Source organism: Gavialis gangeticus, unplaced genomic scaffold (assembly GCF_001723915.1).
Source record: "Gavialis gangeticus isolate Ggan-Ray unplaced genomic scaffold, GavGan_comp1, whole genome shotgun sequence".
Classification (NCBI taxonomy): domain Eukaryota; kingdom Metazoa; phylum Chordata; order Crocodylia; family Gavialidae; genus Gavialis; species Gavialis gangeticus.
Window position 1 is genome coordinate 12,597,805 of NW_017729007.1, and position 7,738 is coordinate 12,605,542.

The window sequence follows — 7,738 nt, forward strand, 5'->3', positions numbered from 1 at the left end:
CCCAGAACCACCCATCCTAGCCTTCAAACAAGCACTGAATCTTACTAACCTCATCAGCAGAAGGAAATTTCTATGGCCCAAAACACATGGAATGGATCTAGAGCATACTGTGACAAACAATGCAAAACCTGCCAACACATCTCCACCACCCCAAAAATTACTACACCCCACAACAGAGCCATCACCATTCCTGTGTCTTACAGCTGCACCTCCAGAAATGTAATATATCTTATCCAATGCACCAAATTTCCTGATGGAAAATACATAGGAGAGACCAAACAACAGCTGCACACCAGCATGAATGGACACCGGAAATCTATTAAAGACAAGAATACCCATTTACCTGTGGGGGCACATTTCTTACAAGGAAACCACTGTGTCTCAGTTCTGATCCTCAAAGGGAATTTACAAAACACAGATGAGCCTATGAACTTCACTTCATCAACCTCCTGGATACAAAAAACCATGGACTAAATATAGACATTGGATTTATGACACACATTATAACCTGCCTGACATCTGACTCCCCAGGTACCTCTCCACTATTTACCCGCTACATTCATCTCTCTTCCCTTGTCCTACCCACCCAGCCTGTCTCTCACCCATTGACTCCTCAATTTTCATCTTCATGAACTGGATTTCTTGCATGCATACCAGCCTCTGGCTTCTTTACTATTCATTCCATCCAGGAAGAGTACACACCAACTGCAGATGCTTCCTCAGCCTGGTGAATAGTACTTACACCCAAAAGCTTGCTAAGGAGAATGTTTCCAAGTACTTGAGTTGGTCGAATAAAAGATATCAGATTTACCCAAAGTACCTTGTCTGCTTATGTCCTTATACCAACATGGCCACAACCAACACCATTGTACTTCACTGTTATTCCTAAGAAAAACACAGCTGATTAGAAAGTTCAAAAGAACATGTGAAAGGGGATGTGTAACATGCCTCTCAAGGCACCTACTATCTGCTGGGACGGTCTGTATTTCAGGTACAATATTACAACTGAAAAGATTTCTTATGCCTTTTACTTCAGTAATATCCATACCATTAAATTATGTCAATTGAATTGCCAAGCCTTGCTGCAAAATGCTGCAGTACACCTTGTTAAAGTACTGTATATACCTTAGTATTGTCATGCTGCATGCATTTTGTATTACAAGTCATTTATCAGTGATGCCAGATTCTATGCAAATTATATTTCCTACTCATGTGTTTTACTAAGCTCTCTAGAGACTGAAGTTTAATCCAAAGATTTGCATTAGTCATGTTATATAATAGCCACATTCCATTTTTAATGTGGTCTACATTCTGGTGTAGCTTTAAATGGAATATCGTGAATGTACTGAATGTACTTGGGGAAAAAATTATGCAGATTTTTTAAAGAGTAGCTTTCCTATGCTTATAGATTTTGGAATATATTCTACTTTCCTATAGATAAATACAAAGAGAGTACAACATGGACTCAAATCTTTTAGATTTATAGACTGTCACTGGTATCTCCCTTTCAGAGATAGGAAGGTTATGAGGCTGAGTGCTTAGGCTTTGTGTGATGCTGCAGAGAGCACAGTGCCCATCCCTTCAGACTTTAGATTTGTGGGGGCCAACTGTTTTACCATTTAGATTTGAATCAGTGGGGGTCAACTGTCAGGTGTGTCACAAATTAGCCCCACATCCTATCTGGGCACAGCTATATGGCTCATTTACTACACAGTAGACTAATTAGCTGAGCAGTATATGTCTTAGCCTCATGCCCCCATTCGGGTGGAGTAAACTAATTTACTCTTCAGCAGTGAACATGGTGACAATGGAGGGGCTGTCTGCAGCATGAAGGTGCTTCAGTGCAGGGGCTTTCTGCTGACTAGCTCCACACTGGAGTGCCCTCTTGCACCAGCCAGCCCCAGCAGCTGGGGCTACTCTGACCTGGCTTAACATGCTGCAGTCCAGGATGCATATGCAGATGTGTGCCTGGCAGCAATAAGCCAGAGTTTATTGCTGTTCATTAATAGGCGTGTGTAGACACCCATCTCTGAGTGCAAGTCTAATCCGCTTTCCCTGCCCAATCTGCTGCTCTGTTTTTTGCTCCTTGTCTGTGTCCCGGAGTTGGTAAACCAAGCTCACGGTGTCACAGTGGGATGGCCGGGTGGTGGTGGATTGGAGCGAACAGGTGGGATTAGTGGCGATGGAGTCTGAATGGCACGGGAATCGTGGTGGTTTTTAAAACAGATGAATTTATTTAACTTACGCTTAGATGCGTAGGTGCCGATGTTCTTCAGTTACAGAATAAGTGAACAAACTAACAACAAAGGGGTCTGTTGGCCCACGGGGTTCTTAAGTGAGCCCTTGCTTTCTAACCCTGGAGGGCTAGGGGCAGCTGCTCAACTTAATAGTCCCAGGGCTGGTCAACAGCTCATGTAGGGGTAAACGAATAACAGAATAAAAACTGTAATGCGTTGAGATGAAACCGAAGGTGGTGTCGTGACGCCAGTCCCACAGGACAATCGGATAGTCAGGGAGCAAGCCGAGGTCGAAAACCAGGTAACTTGATGATGGAGTCAAAATCAGAGTATCGAGGGTGATCCGAGAGCGAGGTCAAAATCAGAGCCGAAAACAGTCCAGTAACTGGAGAATCAATACAGTGCGAACGAGGTACGATTGGGATGAACACAGCGAGAGCCCATGCTGGAGGAGACTGATAGGCCGCAGAGCCTAACTGAGAGACAGTCCCTGAGAACCAGCCTCTGTCCTCAGTTTAATAGATCTCCCCCTGAGGGAGGGGCTCAGTAGTCTTTTATACCAATTTGGTGGCCAATTAGAACTCTTTCTCCACAGAAATTTCTAGTCTGATTACCTCACTCAGTCACTCACCAGGCATGCGCCAGGACAAGCCCTGTAATGTAACTGAGCATGCCTCAGTGAAGAAAGTAGGTCAGAGCTGACTGACAGCTCCTGAGGTCACCCAGGGGGCACATGCTGGGTGAGCCCAATGGAAATTTCCGTTCAGGAGCTCTCCTACGCATATCAGCTTTAATTCTCTCTGTATTGGCAGCACTCAATCAACATTTTCCTTGACAATCTGATCTTCCTCAGGGCAGCCTCTGCCCTCCCCAATCTGCCATGTGCCATACACAGCAACTGCCCTCGCTACTTGTGCAACACATGATGCAGGTTGGCCACTTCTGCTTTAGATCATCCTCCTGGAGTGCCTTTCCATCTCTTTTGTGGCTTGGAGCCTACCTGGTTTTCTTGTACCCTAAGCTCCTTTATACTCTTTAAGTCGGTATAAAACGTGAAGTGAGACTTAATGTTAATAAGTGTACTCGGTTTTGCTTATTGTGGTAGTTGGATGCAAATGGGGAGATAATCTCCTTGGAAATAACATTGAGTGTTATTGGTTAAGTGAGACATCAGTCCTTTTAGAGTCATCCAACCATGAGGCTGATGCAATGTAGTGGTATAGGATCCAGTTCAACAAAGATCGAGTGGCTCTAAACCCATGTGTGGCTAGTTGAGAAAGGCTAGCTGAGAGAGCTGTTACTTTGGCCCTTTGAGTTGAACAGAAATTAGAAGAAATTATTACACATAGAAAAAAATATTAAAAGAAGTTAAGGTTATAAAGTCGACCACTCAAATTTATGAGATGCCGGAATTAAGGAGATATGTGCAATCTTAATGCAGCTTGTGTATGTGTGCTAATAATATGATCATATGCTGTTTTTTCACAGGATCTTTGCCTTAATGCACTGAATGGATGGTGTTTACAGAATAAGCAACTCTTTAATATTTTAAATACAAAAAATTATTGTTACAAAGTGCATGGCAATCAGTTATTCCTTGTGTCTAATGGGGATAGGACAGGAGGTAATGGGATTAAATTACAACAAAGGACATTTAGGTTAGGCATTAGGAAGAATTTTTAACTCTGAGGGTAGTTAAGGACTGGAACAGATAACCTATTAAGGTAAAGGCTGCCCGGTTAAATGGTTAAACAGAAATTTTTAACATAGGTTAAACAGTGCATTTTTCTTAACAGCATTCTGAGAAATGCCCAAACAGTTTTGGCTGAAACATTCCAGAAAAATTCAGCTTGAGGCAGAACCTTAGCATGGGACGGTATAGTCTGAATGCTCAAAGCTGTAAAAGTTATACGCACCTGAAGACAGGTTCATGTAACGGGAAAGGTTAAGTAACCTTCAATATAGATGATGGTGCAAACTCTGCCAGTATGTCAGGGTTTCATGTATTATTTACATGATACTGTGGACTGAAAATAAAGGTTTTCCTTATTTTTTGCATTTACAGTTAGAAAGGGTTTCACATTTAGTGAAAACCGTGCTGTGTTCAAGAGGGAAAGCATGGTAAATTTATATTCTACAAATGAGTTATGTATCATTTAGGCACAGGGCTTATGAGAGCGAAGTAATGGGGATACAGCTGGGCATTTGTTTTTCATGACATGTCTAAGAATAGCCATTGCTAGAGATTAGTATTAGGCTGGGTGGACCTTTGGCATGAACTTGGTGTGGACTTTAGGCAGGACTTTAACTTTTAAAAGGCATCTGGAAAGACATGTAGAAAGACCAAAGCAAGAACTAGCTTCCCACCAGAAAACTGGTGGGGGAATTATGGGAAGCCAGTGCTGGAATGCTTGACCTTTTGGCTCCTTGACCTCTGCTTTGCTTCTATATACTTACCAGGGCCTGGCTGGGACCTGGGCAGAGTGAGCACCCGGCAGCACCAGGCTCTTGGCTTCCAGCAGCCCTGTCCCTCAGTGTTGAGACCCTGCAGCAGCGTCCCTCCCCTCATCCCAGCACATCTCTCCCAGCGTGACTCCCAGCTCCTGCAGCTGCTGCCCGAGCTACTGGCAGAGGATCAGTGTGTGAGCAGCACATCTGGGGCTCCTGTCCCAGATTTTCTTACCCCCATCCCAGAATTTGTTCTCTTTGTGTCTCCTTGCTATACATTTTGATTGTAATACTGGAAATTATTTTGTTGTCCATCTGAGGGTATAAGGTGATATCAACATTTATTGACACTGAACAATAAGAATTGAATTCTGCCAAACTTATATATATCTCATTATCCATATGCATATCAGGGCCTGAAAGTGATATAATTATTTCAAAGGTTTAACATATATTTATGTTAAGTTTATCTCTATCTTACCTTACCTTAATGATTAATTAACTCTCTGCCAATTGGCCATGTTTTTCTCTTTTCAACTGGTGCAGGTTTGTTTCTGTTGTGAAAGACATGACCAAGACCACTTCTCTCCTTTTTCATCATGTGTGTCACCCTGTTCATCTTCCTTTGATTCAATGTATGCTTTGTGAATAATGTTCTTAAGCTCCTCCCAGTGTGCCTGGATGTCCTTGATGTCATGAGATAGGTCAGAAAGCCTCTTGGTAAGGTGATGCTGAAGATCCTTACACCTAGCTTGGTCTTGGAGTGCCTTGATGTTAAATCTCTTCCACATTCCTTTAAGTTGTTTATGGTGTTGTAGTGCAAGCTGCATGTCCATGATTGATCTGACTAAACAGTGATCCATCCAGCAGTCATCTGCACCTCTCAGGACTTGAGTGATATGGACATCAGTATAATCACAGGCTCTGACAATAGTATAGTCAAGAAGGTACCAGTGATTGGAGCATGGATGTTTTCAAGTGGTCATATTTGTCACTGTCTGAAGATGGTATTCATGATGACCAAGTCATGTTCTGTGCATTTGCTGAGGAGGAGGATATCATTGGAGTTGACTTCCCCACTCTCTCTTTCCCATTGGTACCACTACAGAGTTCAGAATGTCGCCCAGTTCCTACATTTAAATCGCCCATGAGGATGAGCTTGTCTTCCTTGGCACTGGCAGTCAGGACTGTGTCAAGAGCACAGCTGAACTGTTCCTTGTTGACTTCTTCATCAAGTATGGAGGTGTATGCACTGATGACTGTAGCGTATTGGTTGTTACTGAGCTTGAGGTGGAGAGTCATAAGGCATTCATTAATGCCCACAGGGACTTCCGAAAGCTGGATGACAATCTTGTTCTTGATGGCAAAGCCTACCCCGTGAATGTGCCTCTCTTCAGGTGATGTTCCTTTCCAAGAAAAGGTGTAGCCACCTCCTTCCTCTTTCAGTTGGTCTTCATCTGCCCAGTGGGTCTCACTTACGGCAGTGATATCGATGTCATGTCTTGTAAGTTCTCTAGCTACTATGACTGTTCTTCTTTCAGGATACTCACTGTTTGGGGAGTCCGTGAGAGTGCGGATATGTGGCGAACTTCAGTACTTTATTTTGTTGGTTTCAGCCACAAGCAGAGTGATCCCACTAGATGAGGCAGTCCAGCCAGGGGGGTTGAGACAGCATATGCTTAGGGCACCTTTTCTAGTCCCTTCCCCAGTCAGGGTGAGCAGAGGGAATCCTAAAGAGGACTTCTCAGTCATGGCTGCAGCTGCCAAATTGTATTCTGTCTTGGTAAGTACCAAATGACCATTACATGACTACTGCCTATGTGCAGATTTGAAACTAGGGATCCCTAGAGATCACTGTTCCTGTCCCTACTGCCACTTATCCATTACTGCAGGACTTGGTTTGTGGGAAATGCTAACATCCCTGGCAGAGGCCTTCACACAACATCTTTTAACATGGGGAAGCTGATGTGCAAGTGACAACCACACAAACTTGACAGGAGGGTGCCCTGAACTCAGTGGCAAGGATGTCCAAAATAACTGGAGACCCCCATCCTGCTGCAGCCCTTGTTCACCTTCACAACCACAGAGAAACAGCAGGTCCTCAAGTACACCTGTTCCACTGTTGAGGTCTTGAGGAGTTTGGACCATGCTTAGTTTGGGACCTCACCTCAGATCTGCTAATCTGGGGAGATTCTGCTAGGAGTACAAGACTCCAGATGACATAGCTCTGAGAATCATTGGAACACACAGGCTTCTCCATTACAATAAGGTTACAGTCCAAGGAGAGGCATTCACAAGGCATGTGTTGAATTATTTGGATACTCCACTTACTGTAAACAAGATTGGTTTGATGAGAGCAATGAGGAAATCCTAGTATTTGTCCATCAGATGACAGCCATGCTCTGCAGTTGGCAAAATGAACCCTCCAACCAGCAAAAATGAAAAACTTACCAATGGCTTAAAGCTGTAGTTCAGAGGAAGCTATGGGATGTTGTGGGGATGCACTAAGGATGTCTCCTTTTCCCACTTTATAGTCACCCAAAGGACCATCGGTACCCTGACTTTCCCGTCTTGGATATTATTATTCTATGCTCGATTTTTTGATGTCACTAGTTGGGAGGGATGTTCAAAAAGAATTTTTTTTTTGTTCTTATTAGGTCTCTATTAGGGTTTCATGGTTACTATCGGTAAATTATCTCGCTCACTTCTCTGTATGTTCACATGCACTTGATAGTATAGATAATCATAGTTTGATTCAGAACAAAACTTGTGTTTATTTTTATCTTTTATTGCGCTGTACACCATTCCTTTACTTTCCAACAGAAACTTTTTTTTTTTCTTTCTATAATATCAACTTGGTAATTCTATTTATAAACTTTTCTTATATTATTACTATCAACGCGAATGTATGGAACCTAGTATTAATAAACAAAGTCTCTTTTCTATTTGTCCATTTGTGTTTCTATTCTTATCGTGGGCTCTTATCTTCAAACCCTGCTGTACACACTCTCTTTACTTTGTTGGCAGATAAGTCTATCCTTTTTTTTTTTTTT